Source organism: Primulina tabacum, chromosome 15, assembly GCF_025594145.1.
Source record: "Primulina tabacum isolate GXHZ01 chromosome 15, ASM2559414v2, whole genome shotgun sequence".
Lineage (NCBI taxonomy): Eukaryota > Viridiplantae > Streptophyta > Magnoliopsida > Lamiales > Gesneriaceae > Primulina > Primulina tabacum.
In genome coordinates this window covers 2,722,108-2,737,503 of record NC_134564.1, presented here as the reverse complement: position 1 = coordinate 2,737,503, position 15,396 = coordinate 2,722,108, and the positions used below count along the sequence as shown (strand labels likewise).

General features: G+C 34.8%; 2 pseudogenes; one reads left to right on the top strand and one right to left on the bottom strand.

Annotated features, from left to right (window-relative positions):
* Nucleotides 1-952: 952 nt before the first annotated feature.
* On the top strand, nucleotides 953-5,068 carry LOC142528115 (putative LL-diaminopimelate aminotransferase, chloroplastic; annotated as a pseudogene).
* Nucleotides 4,881-14,939, bottom strand: LOC142528110 (squalene monooxygenase SE1-like; annotated as a pseudogene).
* Between the last annotated feature and the right edge of the window lie 457 nt (nucleotides 14,940-15,396).

The window sequence follows — 15,396 nt, the reverse complement described above, 5'->3', positions numbered from 1 at the left end:
TAATTATAAATATATTATTTTAAAGGTAATCTTTTTGATTTAGTGATCATAAATTCACTGGTGTTTGTATCATATTATTTGAATCAATATAAAAAAATTACATTTATTTTATATATATATGTATCAAATTACATATATATATATATATACATACACACACATATACACACACACACACACATATATATATATGTATTTTTATAAAAATAAGTAAATGATATTCATTGTTATTTATAATTAAACAGTATTCAATATATTAACTAATAGAACAAAATTGGTCGTAGAAACAAACAAAAATAGAATATTAACAATAGAAATTAAATTATAATATTTAAATTACAATATTTTTTCCCACTAAACTCCTTTGACTTCCATTTTGTTTTTTTGTTTTTTGTTTTTTTATCTTTGTATTGATTTTGAAAATAATGAAGTAAATGTATAAAATTCAATTAGATGATTTTGATTTTTTTGTTATTTAATTAATCTTGTACTGATTTTAAAATTCAATTAGTCTTTTACTTTTGTATTGATTTAAAATTCTGATTGAGTTAATTTTAGTTGAGTTCGAGATCAATTCATCATTCAAAAATTTTAAAAATTTTGGTTCGAATTTAATTTAGATTAAACCTTGAGTTCGGCTAAAAAATTCGTAGATGTTTGTAAATTATCTGAATTATTGTTTGAAAAAAGATATCGAAAGTCTCGAAAATTATTATTTAATATATAATTATATTATATTAATAAAATATCAAAGTGAGTCTAACTTAATCTCGAATTATTTTGTTTAATAGTTCGTGAGCCCGTTTCGATTTAAAAAAGTTCAAACCTATTCGAATTCGAGAAAATCGAATACAAATTAAATATTTCTCGAATCGGAAAAGTCATGAATAGGTTTGATTCGCTTACTTCTCTAATTCATTTAGATATGGATTAGGGTTCCTGCCCAGATTATTTCACATATATTCAAAAATAGAAATGTCGGCTTCACTTCAATCGGTCTTCTCTTTACCACTCTCTGTGCCAAACTGCGCGCCGGTGCACACGTTCTCCCGGCTGCTTTCTGAAAATGTATGCAATTCAACAGAATCTTTCCACATCTATGGCCTCTTCGGCCTCCAGTTTCAACGCGAACTACAGCTTCGAGAACATCAAGTACCAATCTTTCTTTACTTTTTTTATTGTTTGTTTTATTACAATTGAGACAATTTCCGATTTTATTTTGTGGTTATTTGGTTGCAGGTCCACAAATATTTGGATTCCAGGAAAATTTAAAGCGGTCGTGAAATGTGTTGCCGCGCCTTGAGAGAACATGTGATTTATATGTTCGATGATCTAAGAATGATATATTTTCTTTTGTTTTTAAATATGGTGGTGCTCTTTTGACGAAGATTTTCATCGCCAGTTCTCTTATTGTGGTGCATGATCTATTTTCTCTTCGATTTAAAAAATTAAAATGATGAATATTTTCATCGCCAATTCTCTTGCTGTGCATGCTCTGTTTTCTCTTCGATTTTAACATCTATGGTCGTATAATGTGGTTTGCTCCATTCTTATTTGGATCATTTTTATGGCATTTTTCAATATACCAGGCTTTTGAATCTTATTGTTTTGGTTTATTCTCTGTTTAATCTATTAGAGCTGTTTGAAATTTTTTTTTTGGGTTCAATTTTTTTCACTAACTTTTCTACAAATGCTTTACTTGTCTCGTCCAGGCATATATGTGTTTTTTCTCTTGTGTTTTGTTTTATTAAATATGATCTGCTCGTAGTATATGAGACTATATTCAGTTATTCTAACTACCAATGCTGCATTTGATGAAGCTTACAAGACGAAAGTATCTCGCAACGAAAACATGGCTAAGCTGCAAGCTGGCTACCTCTTCCCGGAGGTGCTGTTTTAGACTCCTTTACTTGATTATCTCTTAAATATTTTTGAAGCATTACAACTGTTGGTTAAAAATTGATTTGTTCTCAGTTGATGTGATGGCTTGATATCTATGTGTATCATCACAGATTTATTTGGTGGGTTAAATTGAGTAAAGTGAAGTTCTTCCTTTCGTTAGTTCAAAAAATTATATATGTGTTCCACTTCTACTTTTGCTTTTGAGTGAGAACGTAGATTTTTTACCATTTTTATCCCTGTATTAGATTGCCAGAATAAAAGCTGCACACATGTTGAAACATCCTGATGCTCAGGTAATCAGCCTTGGAATTGGGGACACCACCGAGCCCATTCCGGAAGTTATAACTTCTGCCATATCGAAGGTATTGACTGCAGTAATGTTTAGGGAGCTCTCTGAATATTATGAATCGTCGAGTTTTGATAGAACTCCAAGAAAAGCACTCGGAACTTGTAGGTTTATTTAAAGAAGTTAATGTTGTCTTATGGTGGCTATTTTCGGTATCTGAAAATTTACTAATGTAGAAATTTTTTGTAGAATCATGTTATTTAGAACAAAGCCCCTCCTGGCTGGATAATGTCTTTCTATTTTTTGGTTACTGTCTTTTATATGTAAGTTTACGTGCTTTTATTTGAGTTGATGGAACCTTTGTTTTGAAATATGTGTCAACGATCGTATGGGCTGTCAACTGTAGAAGGTTACAGTGGTTATGGAGCTGAACAAGGAGAAAAAGTCGGTGATTGACTTCTTTCTTTTTCTATATGATCCTATATCTGTGCCTAGCTTTATATTGTTTTGATACCTACATGTTGAGATTATTAAACCACTTTCTTTCTCTCACAGTCGCGTCGCTTTCATTTGTTGTTGTCGTCTTTTTAAGTTAATTTATGGTCAGTTAATTGTTTAGTTACAAGGATTTACCAGGCTTCTATTGTGTTGTCAATGTGGGGGCTAAAGTCTGAAACAAAGTTTCTTTTTATCGCTTTTACAGCAATTGAGAGCTTCCATTGCAGCAACCTATTATGCAGACCTTGGCTTAGACGAAAGTGATATTTTTGTCTCCGACGGCGCAAAAAGTGACATTTCTCGCCTTCAGGTTTATTTTGTTTATATGTATTTACTGCTATGTTTTAACTATCTACGTGATTTTAGCTTTGGAAAAATTTCCTTGTGATTGAATAATATCTCTGATGATTGATTTTTATTAAAGAAGACTTTAATTTGTGGAACAATTTTATTGTTTCTTCAAGGCAGGTTCTTTTCGGATCTAAGGTGACGATAGCTGTTCAAGACCCATCATACCCGGTAAATATGTCAATGAATACTCAGATGTTATTATACAATAGTATGGATTATAGATTAAAAACTGTTCTTTTTAATGTAGACGTATGTGGATTCTAGCGTAATTTTGGGTCAGACTGGGCAATTTCAGAAGGACACTGAGCAGTTTGGAAAAATTGAATACATGAAATGCACCTCAGAAAGAAAATGGTTTTTTCCCTGATTTATCCACCGTTGGTTGGACCGATGTCATATTTTTCTGTTCACCCAATAATCCAACTGGTTATGCTGCTTCAAGAGACCAGCTGACAAGACTTGTACAGTTTGCTAAAGAAAATGGATCCATCGTAGTCTATGACTCTGCTTATGCTATGTATGTGTCTGATGATAGTCCAAGATCCATTTTTGAAATACCTGGAGCTAAAGGGGTTAGTTTGGAAACTGATTCTTGCATGTAATTATTCCATATTAGTTCTAGTCTTTTGGTCTTTGTTAATTTCCTGCCTAAACTTTGGCTTAGACATTGTGCTGGCTTTCGGTTTTTTAATTATCTTGTAGGTTGCGCTCGAAGTTTCTTCCTTTTTCCAAGTATGCTGGTTTCACTGGAGTTCGTCTTGGTTGGACTGCGGTTCCAAAAGAGCTCCTGTATTCTGATGGATTTCCTGTGGCGAAAGACTTCAAACGCATCGTCTATACTTGTTTCAATGGTGCATCTAACATTTCCCAAGCCGGTGGTGTGGCTTGCGTTTCGCCTGAAGGCATTAAGGTTAGTCCCTTTTCTCATTTTAAGATGCATGCCTGAAACACCCTCTAAGAGTTTGCTCCTGTAACTATACAGTCATGGCAGTTTTAGTCCTGTTTGTATGCGCTTATTGTTATCGACTATAGCACTATTTTTTTGCCCCAACTGTTTTTTTTGTTCCTCGAAATCACTCAATTTCATTACGGCAATTCATACCGTTCTGATACTTAATTCACCTTCCAACTGAATTGAAACTGCTGAGTTGGTGTTTTAATTGAGGTTTTGGTCGAACTATTATACACTTAGTTTTTAAAACAATTATGCACAAATTGCAGTTTAAAATCTCATTCTACAGATAGATCTTATATCATTTGAAATATCCTCACATTTCATTGACAAGTGACAAGAAAAGTAAATCACAACCAATTTATGTATACTTCGATAAAAAGTCGAGGGTAATCATTAGGTATTAAAAAGTCATTAATTGGAAAGCCCCGAAAGAGAAAATTGATTGATTCCTGCAAAGACCGAAAGTGATATTTGGAGCATATTTATAGAACAAAAAACTATAGGTGATGCATGATTAACAATGCAACATCACTATAGTTTTGAAGTCAAAATTGCATTCTACATGAAAAAAGCACATCCATTCATTGAAAGATCAACATGAATCTCTATCTGCAGGCCATGCATGAGGTGGTGGGATTCTACAAGGAAAACACCAGTATCATAGTCGACCCATTTGATTATCTAGGATTTAAGGTTTACGGAGGTAAAAATGCACCGTATGTTTGGGTACACTTTCCGGGCCAAAGCTCATGGGATGTTTTCAGTGTGTTTCTTGAGAGGACCAATGTTGTTGTCCCTCCTGGCACGGTTTGGGACCTGGTGGCGAAGGTTTTATCAGAGTTAGTGCCTTCGGGCACAGGGAAAATGTTTTGGAAGCCTGTGAAAGACATATCAAGATGTTTGTTAATGCTGTATTATTTCCGAATTTTAAGGAAACCAAGTTTTTTTTATTATTCTCGCATTGGAGGTAAAAATTTCTGTTCGGGGAAAAAATAAAAATAGAACTACTACGTAAGTATTACAGAAAATATATTGTAGATGATTATTGATATTATTAGCTATTCAAATTCTGTAAATATACTCTATAAATAGAGATATCAAATGATGAATAAAGTACTCGAAATCATACAATAAAATATTTTCTTTGAAAGTCTTACACATTATTTATCATATTTAGCTTATTGAATTATATTTTATTTTAGATTAACGTTGAAATGTCAGGATGAATGCTTAGTGGATAGTTGTACAACACATACTATTTTTCAAAATAAAAGGTATTTTTTGGAGTTAACATTAGCTGAAAATAATGTTACAACAATATCGTGTGCATCAAAAATTATTAAAAGTTATGGAAAAGCAAAAATCATTTTACCAAATAATACAAGTCTATATATTGAAAATGCTCTATATTCGAGCAAATCCAGTAGAAATTTGCTTAGTTTTAAAGATAGCCGCAGAAATGGATACCATATTGAAACATTAAATGACAATAATTTCGAATACATTTGCATAACATCTATTATATCTGGCCAGAAAGCAGATAAAAGAAAAATTATGTGCACTCCCTTCTGGAATGTATTTTACAACAATAAAAACAATTGAAGCAAACATTGTCAGAAACCAGAAGTTTGTTGACCAACAGAGCTTCAAATTATGGCATGATCGACTTGGTCACCCTGGGGCAACAATGATGCGCAGAATAATAATTAACTCACATGGACACCCTCTAAAGAACCAGAAGATTATTTTACACAATGGTATCCATGTGTAACTTGTTCACCAGGCAAACTAATTATAAGACCTTCTCTTACAAAGATTGATATTGAAATCCCAACCTTCTTGGAGAGAATTCATGGGGATATTTGTGGGCCTATACACCTACCATATAGACCATTTCGATACTTCATGGTATTGATTGATGCGTCTACTAGATGGTCACATGTTAGTTTGCTTTCAACTCGAAATATTTAAATTTCGAGCTCAATTCCCAGATTACTCAATCAAGACAATTCGTCTTGATAATGCTGCTGAATTTAAATCGCAGATATTTAATGACTATCGTATGTCAATAGGATTTCAGTTGAGCATTCGATTGCCCATGTTCATACACAAAATGGCTTAGCAGAGTCATTTATTAAGCGTTTGCAATTAATTGCTAGACCATTACTGATGAGAACCAAACTTCCATCATCTGTGTGGGGCCATGCCATATTACATGCTGCATCATTGATTCGTATAAGGCCAACTAATTATCACCAATACTCACCCTTACAGCTTGCTTATGGTCGAGAGCCTGATGTTTCTCACCTTCGAGTATTTGGTTGTGCAGTACAAGTCCCTCTCCCACCTACACAACGAACCAAAATGGGCCCACAACTTAGACTTGGGATTTATGTGGGATATGATTCACCATCTATTATAGATATTTGGAACCTTTAACAGGAGACTTGTTTACTGCGAAATTTGCATATTGCCACTTCGATGAATTGAAATTTCCAAATCTAGGGGAAATAAAATTGTGTCCCGAAGAACAACAAAAGATTTGTTGGAATGAGAAAACACTATCTCATTATGATCCTCAAAATAATCAATGTGAGAAAGAAGTTGAAAGAATCATTCACTTGCAAAGAATTGCAAATCAATTGCCTGATGCTTTTGTTAATACAAAGAATGTGACAAAGTCACATATACATGCAGAGAATACCTCTGTAAAATTTGATGTCCCCGTAGGACCAGCTATTATTTAACCTGCAAATGAATCTAAAATACGCCAGAAGCGTGGTCGACCAATTGGTTCCAAGGATACTGTACCTTGAAAAAGAAAGGTACAAGAGAAAGAAAATTCAAAAGCTCCCGAAGAAGAAATTTTGGATGATATAGTAAGAGAAATCAATGAAACAAACTTGAATAATATTATTTCGAATAACCAAATTCTCATGAAAATAATGAGATTTCAATAAATTATATATCATCTCAAAAATTGTGGGATCGAAATAACACATGTAAAATCCATGATTTTATATTTTATCGTGATAATATTTTGTACCAAGATTTGCAAGATTTTCGAAATGGAATGGATAATTTTATCTTGAGCATTATTTGGAACTCAAGAATTTAAATAATATCGTGTATATTTCGGAATTTGAGATATGCAGAATTATACCGAATATAGATCTAAGATTTGATATACCTGGATAAAGATTTAAGCAGGAAGATAATGCAATCTTGGATTACAAATCTTGAAGTAGATATCATCGGATTTTCGAAAATATTGAAGGATCTAGGGAGGATTTTCGAAATTGATGAGATATAGGGAAAAGTCTGCACGATAAAATACAGGCTTGAGAAAAATTTAAAAATTTAACTACCAGGATTTTAAAAAAAAAAAATTTTCAAAATCTTATCTTGGAAAAATACCACTAAATTTCGAGTTTAGGTAGGAAAATTTTAGGATTTAAGAAATATAATTCGGAAATAAAAAGTCTACAGAATATTGAAAATTAGACACAAAAGTCAAAATTTTTCAGGCTGGACATGACATAATTTCGAAATTTATCCAAAGGAAGGATATCAAGATTTCGAAATTTATCATCCAGGATCAGGGATAAATATTTAGATTTAGATCACGATTCTAGATGAAGATTTGATTCAATTCAAACGCGCGGATAAACTCGATCGAGATAGCAGCCAACCCCTATAAATAGGAGGGCCTATAACTCGAAAATTCACACCATTTTCTACTCCAATTTTTCGAGTTTCTCCCATAGTTTTCTTAGGATTCTCGAGAGCCGCGAAGCGCTGCCGCAGTTCAGTCGCCGAAGAGGAATTTTCGAAATTTCAGTGCAAGAATCCCGAGGTTTTCACGTTTTTCTCCTCAAGAATTTAAGGTAAGTGGGCTTGTTTTAAATGTGTAATTTCGATGTATGCATTTTCGTTTTTTTGAAATTTCGGTCGAGTACAATTCTTCTTCTACCCCCCCTTCTGGTTATGATTGCTGCATGGGTTTTATGTTGACACCGTGAGGATTCAACTTGATATGGGAGGGAATCCCAACTATGATATGACCCTCATACGGTGAGGATATAACCGATTCGGCCTCGCCCCCTTAGAGGAATAAAAATTAGGGACTGAATTCAGTAAACCATTGAAAGTAGAGGAATCTCAGTGTCAGGTCAATGATACGGATGTGGTATGAGTCAAAAGGTGATACCTTTGTCCCACATCTGAAAAATGAAAGATTTAAAATGAGTTTATAATGGCTTACAATGGACTTCTATAGCAACTTGGGTTAATCATTTTCGTAAAGCGAGGACGAATACGAACTAGTTGCTATAGGGGCCCATTGTGCAGTCACGCAGCCGCGGGCTCGGGCTTGGGGCGTGACAGAATGTTATCAGAGCCGGTCACCGGTATGGAACACCGAGAAATAAGTGCTATGCGGGGCAAAGTGCTACGTGCATGGGAGCCACCTCTTGAACCTGCGGGGCAAAGTGCTACATGACGGGAGCCACCTCTTGAACCTGTAGGAGCCACCTCTAGATTCTCGGTGCTGGTGGATCGAGGGATCAGGCCGCGACGAGGACGTCGCGTTCTGAAGGAGGGGTGATTGTGATACCTTTGTCCCACATCTGAAAAATGAAAGATTTAAAATGAGTTTATAATAGCTTACAATGGACTTCTATAGCAACTTGGGTTAATCATTTTCGTAAAGCGAGGACGACTACGAAGTTGTTGCTATAGGGGCCCATTGTGCAGTCGTGACACAAAATATGCATGGCGTGTGTATGTATTTCGAAATTTTATATGCATGTTGTTGTGTACTCGAACGGCCCCCACTTGCTGAGTATTTCCCAAAATACTCACCCCTTACTCCCCTCCCCAGATAAATCCGAAGAGCAGGTTGAGGAAGAAGAGTCAGAACAATTCTGGGGCTGGTGATAAATTTCGAGAATTGTAGTATTCGGATTTAGAATTTTCGTATTTTTTTTATTTGTAAGACGTTTCCGCATTTATTTATTTTCCGTTGTAAAGACAAATATTCAAATTTTGCGAATTTATGAAATAAACTGGTTTCGGTTTATACTGTGCTACGAGGCTGGTTGTTTTTCGATTGTGTGATTGATGAACAACGCCGGTGTCGACCAACCCCGGTCTCGGGGCGTGACAACACAATTGTTGACAATGTCTTTGCCCTAAATGTCGCCCTTGACATCATACATAATGAAGACTCAGAACCACAATCCATTAAGGATTGTCAACAAAGAGATGATTGGCAAAAGTGGAAGAAAGCCATACAAACTGAATTAGAATCATTAGAAAAAAATATAGTGTTTAAACCTGTAGTACGAACACCTGAAAATGTAATCCTAATAGGATAAAAATGGGTTTTTGTACGAAAGATGAAAGAAAATGGTGAAGCGCCCAAGGCTATGTTATCAATAAAACTGCATAAATCCTTATATGGACTAAAACAATCTGGTCGCATGTGGTACGATCGTCTTAGTGAATATTTGTTAAAAGAAGGATACACAAATAATGCTATTTGTCCATGCGCTTTTATAAAAAGAACATATGAGGGTTTTGCAATTGTGGCAGTATATGTTGATGATCTAAATCTTATTGGCATTCCAGAAGAGCTTACTAAAACTGCCAATTATTTGAAAAATGAGTTTGAGATAAAGATTTAGGAAAGACAAAATTTTACCTCGGATTGCAAATTGAACATTTGCAAGAGGGGATATTTGTTCATCAATCATTATATACAGAAAAAAATATTAAAGCACTTTTACCTGGACAAGGCACACCCATTAGCATTACCAATGTTTGTTCGATCACTTGATGCTAACAAAGATCCTTTTCAACCACCTGAAAATGGAAAAAAAATTGTTGGTCCAGAAGTACTATATCTAAGTGTCATTGGTGCACTGTCATATCTCGCAAATTTTACTTGTCCAGATATATCATTTTCTGTTAATTTTTTAGCGAGATATAACTCATGTCCAACCCGAAGACATTGGAATGGTGTAAAACACATATTTCGTTACCTTCGGGGTACAACTGATATGAGATTATTTTATTCGACAAAATCAAAGCCTTCTTTAGTTGGATATGCAGATGCATGATGTCTTTCTAATCCACATAAAGCTAAATCCTAGACAGGTTATGAGTTTACACGAGGAGACACTGCTATATCATGGAATTCGGTGAAGCAATCCTTAACAGCGACGTTTTCAAATCACTCTGAGATCATTGCAATGCATGAAGCAAATCGGGAGTGTATGTGGTTTAGATCTATGACACAAAATATTCAAGAATCATGTGTGTTCCCAACAGCTAAAGATAGTCCAACAGTAATATTCGAAGATAATGCTGCTTGCATTGCGCAGTTAAAAGGAGGCTATATCAAAGCTGATAGAACAAAGCATATTTCACCAAAGTTTTTCTACACATGAGCTTCAGGAAAATGGTGATATTGACGTCCATCAAATTCGCTCAATCGACAATGTAGCTGACTTATTTACAAAGGCATTGCCAACTTCAACATTCAAGAAATTGGTGCACAAGATAGGGATGCATTAGTTGAAGGATCTCAGATGATTGAGATAAGGGGGAGTATCAATTGTTGTACTCTTTTTCTTTCATTCAGGTTTTCCCATTGGGTTTTACTGACAAGGTTTTAACGAGGCAGCATTTGAATTCCCACATCTCTTAGAAGTAATTTGTTGAGTCGATAATCATATAAGGGGAATATTATAGAAAATATATTGTAGATGATTATTGATATTATTAATTATTCAAATTCTGTAAATCTATTCTATAAATAGATGTCTCAAATGATGAATAAAATACTCGAAATCATTCTCTCTTCTCTATATTCTCTACTATTTACAACAGTAAGAAAGATTTTCCTTTTTTCATTTCAGATAGTTAGACAATATATTTTATTTGTGATGATTTAATTAAGCAGGGAAGCTTTGTAGAACGCTGGAGCAGTAGCATGGAAGAGCGTTTATATGACTCCCTCTGCCTTTATTATTGGCAAAAGAATTTTCGATGCGCCCTGTAGATTGAAAATCATGAAAGTAGATATTAGCGTTTTGTGTTAAAAAATTGGAACATTTTATGAATAATGATGAACAAACAAAGCTAGATTTGTGATAGTCATTCATTAAAGGAACACACCAAGAGAAATTTAGCTCCCAACCAAATCCTTTTTGGAGAAGGAATCGGCAGCAATAATCGGCCAAAGCCATAGACTGCTAGAGCGAATAAATGGGGAACGAGGGTTAAAGGGTGTGGATTCAGTATAGAAAGCAAAGACACAGAGCCATTGGAGAAATGACTCCAAGACTCAAATAGGCGAAACATGCTCGTCGCATTTCCTGCCTTGCTTGGTCGAGAGGTTCACAAAAAACTTTGTAAGCAGTTCCAGCCAATATATTAATTGTAGATGCCACAGGCTACAAACCACAAACACATAAAATCATTAGTCAAAAACCAGTAAAAATTTGTTAAGTTAGGAAAATAATGAAGTTTGATAATCTTGAAGTTACCTTCCTAAGGGTGTAGAAGGATTCAAGATACTTCGTTAGTTACCTTTATCAATCTCAGCGTTAAAGAAATCATGCAGCCGTGGTGGAATCTGAGTTAACATACGTTTTAGTCGGTTTTCATGAGGAATTCATGCCATGTGAGGAAATGAAACCTCTGTGTCATTGAAAGTTAGAAAACCACAACACTTTTTATTCCATTTCATACTTAACGAGTAAGAAGTCAGCGTGTGCATTTGATCATTTTTTTATTAATGATGGAACCAAACTTTGTTCGAAATGATTGAAATTTTCATAGAAACAGAACTTACCGAATTCAACTTGCACATAACCAACCTAATTGAAAGAGAGATAAATGTGATTCATTTATTACTCTCTTTGTGAAATGGGATGAGAATTGATATCCTTTCTATACGTTGTGGTGAAGAGTGATTTACTTATAAACGTGGGATGAAAGTTCAAGATTTGTTCAATCTCGGGCATGAAATACCTGCGGAGCCACCACTGTCTTCAAGTAATTAGCCATTTCACCGTTGGCAATGGAAGGCACCTTCTTTCCGGGGATTTCAACCAAACAACGGATCTCAGTTAAAACAAGATCGGTGACGGATCTCCAAGAATTACATGCCCATGATTAGCAAATGGTAGCTCGCAATTCTCCAGGATCAAACCAATGAAAAAAGACTGGTTTTCTACCTAGATTCATATCTGAAAGGAAGTATTTTATTCCTTTATTATTTTGCTAAATTGATATTATCAATTTAAGATTTTGCCTTTCTAGATTATCAAATCTTGCTTGATTTATTTCTAAATGATAATATCTTGGTTTACTTATTTCTAGATTATGATATCTTTTTTGATTTATTTCTAGATGATAAGAACTTGATTGATTTATATCTAGATATTATAAGATTTGTTTTTAATATTATTTTTATCTCCAATATATTTTATCTTTGTTTGAAAGTGTTTTATATCTAATGAAAATCTTGTTTCCATTTTTTGTAAGACTCTTTATGGAATATCTTTTAGGTCAAGCCATGGATACAAGTATGAATAGCCTTGCAGCCGTACAGAAGAGTTCTTGGTGAGAGAATGGGCTTTTGAGAGAAAAGAAGTTTTGAGAGAGAAAAGATTTTCGTGGGGTTGCAGGAAGAGTGTTCTTTTGTGTCTTCGTGAGTTTTCTCGTGTGTGATCTCTGCGTGATTTTTCGTGGACTTAGTGCATAGTCCTTTTACAGAGACTACTGAAGAATATTTTTAATGTTGAAGACTTTGTGTGATTGAGTCACAGACTTTGCCGTGTTGCCGATTGGTGTTGCCAACACTCAAGAACAACACTGACGCAGAGTGTTGATCGAAGAGTGTCTTCATTTGGTTTTAAGCAACACGCTTTTTGTTTTATGCATCTAGTCTTTATGTGGTTTATTTTGATGTATTTTTAATTCCTTGGAGTGTCAAGGAATTTGGTTTTGTTTTCTCACTAGTATTGTTTTGGTGTAAACGATTTACATAATTTTTCTAGTGAATTTTTTGCCATGAAGCATCGCACAAGTATTCGTACTTGTGCATAATTTAAATCTGGTGTTAATTTATTAAAGTTATATTTGTGTGTTAAATACTTAATTTTCGCGGCATGTTGTGTGCTCGTGTTAACAACACCAGAGCACAACACTAACTTCTGATACACACATTATAATAGTTTAATTAATTTTCTGTACGTTTATGCGCAACAATTCCTTTCAATATCATATCATGCAAATAACCTTTTCATTTACAGACGTTCCCTAAATAAAATTTCAAGATAATGACACAAGAGAAAACTTCAATTTTATCCTAAGGCACATCTGAATTCACCTTGGGAGTGCAGAGAAAGCGTCTCAAGTTTGAAAAACAACCATCACAAACAATGGTTAGAGGAGCATAAGCTGTCATTTCTAAGCTAATCTTGTTTTTGTATTGCACTCCTTTAACCACACCATCTTCCTCAATCAAGGACATCACCGTTCCTTGTTCGAGTCTAATACTAACACAAAATGATGTCTCACTATAGTAAGAGTAATCGAATATAGCGAATAATAGAAAGATCTATGAAATTATACTTTGAAAGAGTGGCAGCCTTTTCTCTCATCCTCTATATGAAACGGCCATCATGGAAACTTCTCCCGGAGAAATTTAAGCCAACTTTGTCTAAGGGAAAAGATAGCACTGCATTTCTACCATCCTGGTAAAGGGCAAATCCAAACACTCGTTGAGCGCGCGTCAATATGGCCGACACAATCTGGGTTCAGTTAAATTTTTTAAATAAATGGACCCAACCAACCTGCAGTACCATATATAAATGCAAAAAGTTTCTGATGAACTGATGCGCGGTCAACCAAACTTTGAAAAAAAAAAAGAACTGCTGATGCGACAAGGTACGATGTTACCTTCTAAACCCATCTCAACTAATTTTAGGTACCCTCCAGGCTGTACAAATTCCCCAACTATACGATATGGCTCGCTTAAGTCTCTTTCAATGACATGAACTCGGCCACCCTCATGCTGTTACGTATCAAAAGATGATCATAGAATATTGTCCCAAAATCTTTGTTTATGAGGAATTCGACGAAGATATGAATGAAAACTTTTCTCTAGCTTTGTTAGGAGTCCATGCACGTAGTAATAGTTTATGCTTTAACACATCTCCTCACCTCAAGTGTAACCTGGAAACTTGAATACATGTGCTCCAAAGTAATATTAGAATTGCTTAAATGTGCGTTAACATGACATTAGGCAACAAACAGCTAAAAATTAAGCATTTTAGACAATTTTAAAGTGTATATGGGATTTTAATATGATGCATATTTTCTCACGATCTAATAAAAAATAAAAAATACAGAAACATGGAGCAATTACTTTCTTATACCTTGCCAAGAGTATAAGCCAGGGCCGCCCGACCACGCCAGCACCCACGATGATAATGTCAGCCTCTCCGCCTGTCTCAGCATGCCGGGCCGTGATGGAGCTGTCGACGCACCTGTCTTTATATCTTGTCTTCAACCCTATGATTCTCTTAAAAATGAATACGAACAACAGAGCAATCAAACCACCGACAATATACTGATCCACCACCATTTTATAATCAATCAAATGTATAGATGATCGATAGTTCGAAGAAATATTATTATGTTGTATTCAAGTTGATATAGTGGCGATATATATGGAGGAAAAGTGCAGTGCAGCAACGACAGGGATTCTTCTCATGCAAAACGTGGGATCACCAATCAACTGTAAACGTCTCCATTTTATTATTTTAGTTTCATTTACCGGACTCACTCACACGTGTCGGCAATATGTTAAATATGCATTAAATGGATGAGCAGACAAAGTGATGGTTGGCTACTTGTGCAGCGGAAGTTTCAGATGGAAGACGCAAGAGACGATTTTTATATGCATCTTTACACGAACTAAAAGCTCTATAAATAGAGCTCCCTCCTCAGATTTCATTCTAAAATCATCTTTTTTTCGAGTTTTCTCTCATCTTATAGCATGTTAAGTGCTTAGTTCTATAATATTTGTGAGGTGTTGTTCTCCTGTATTAAGAGAGTGTGTGTTATCTTTAGAAACAAAGTGGGTGAGTAGCACACCATAAAATATTATAGTAAAATTATTTTCATCTTGCCTGTCGTAATCTCGGTGTCCAATTAATTTTTTTATTTTTTCATATTTTTTATCTCAAATTGACACACAGTGGGACCAACAACACACACGTCCTTTTAAGTGGTCAATTCTCTCTCTTTTTCATCTTCTAGCTCGTCAAATTTGGCATATCCTTTATTTTCTGATTTTTAATCCTATTTCGCCAGAGCACTGATA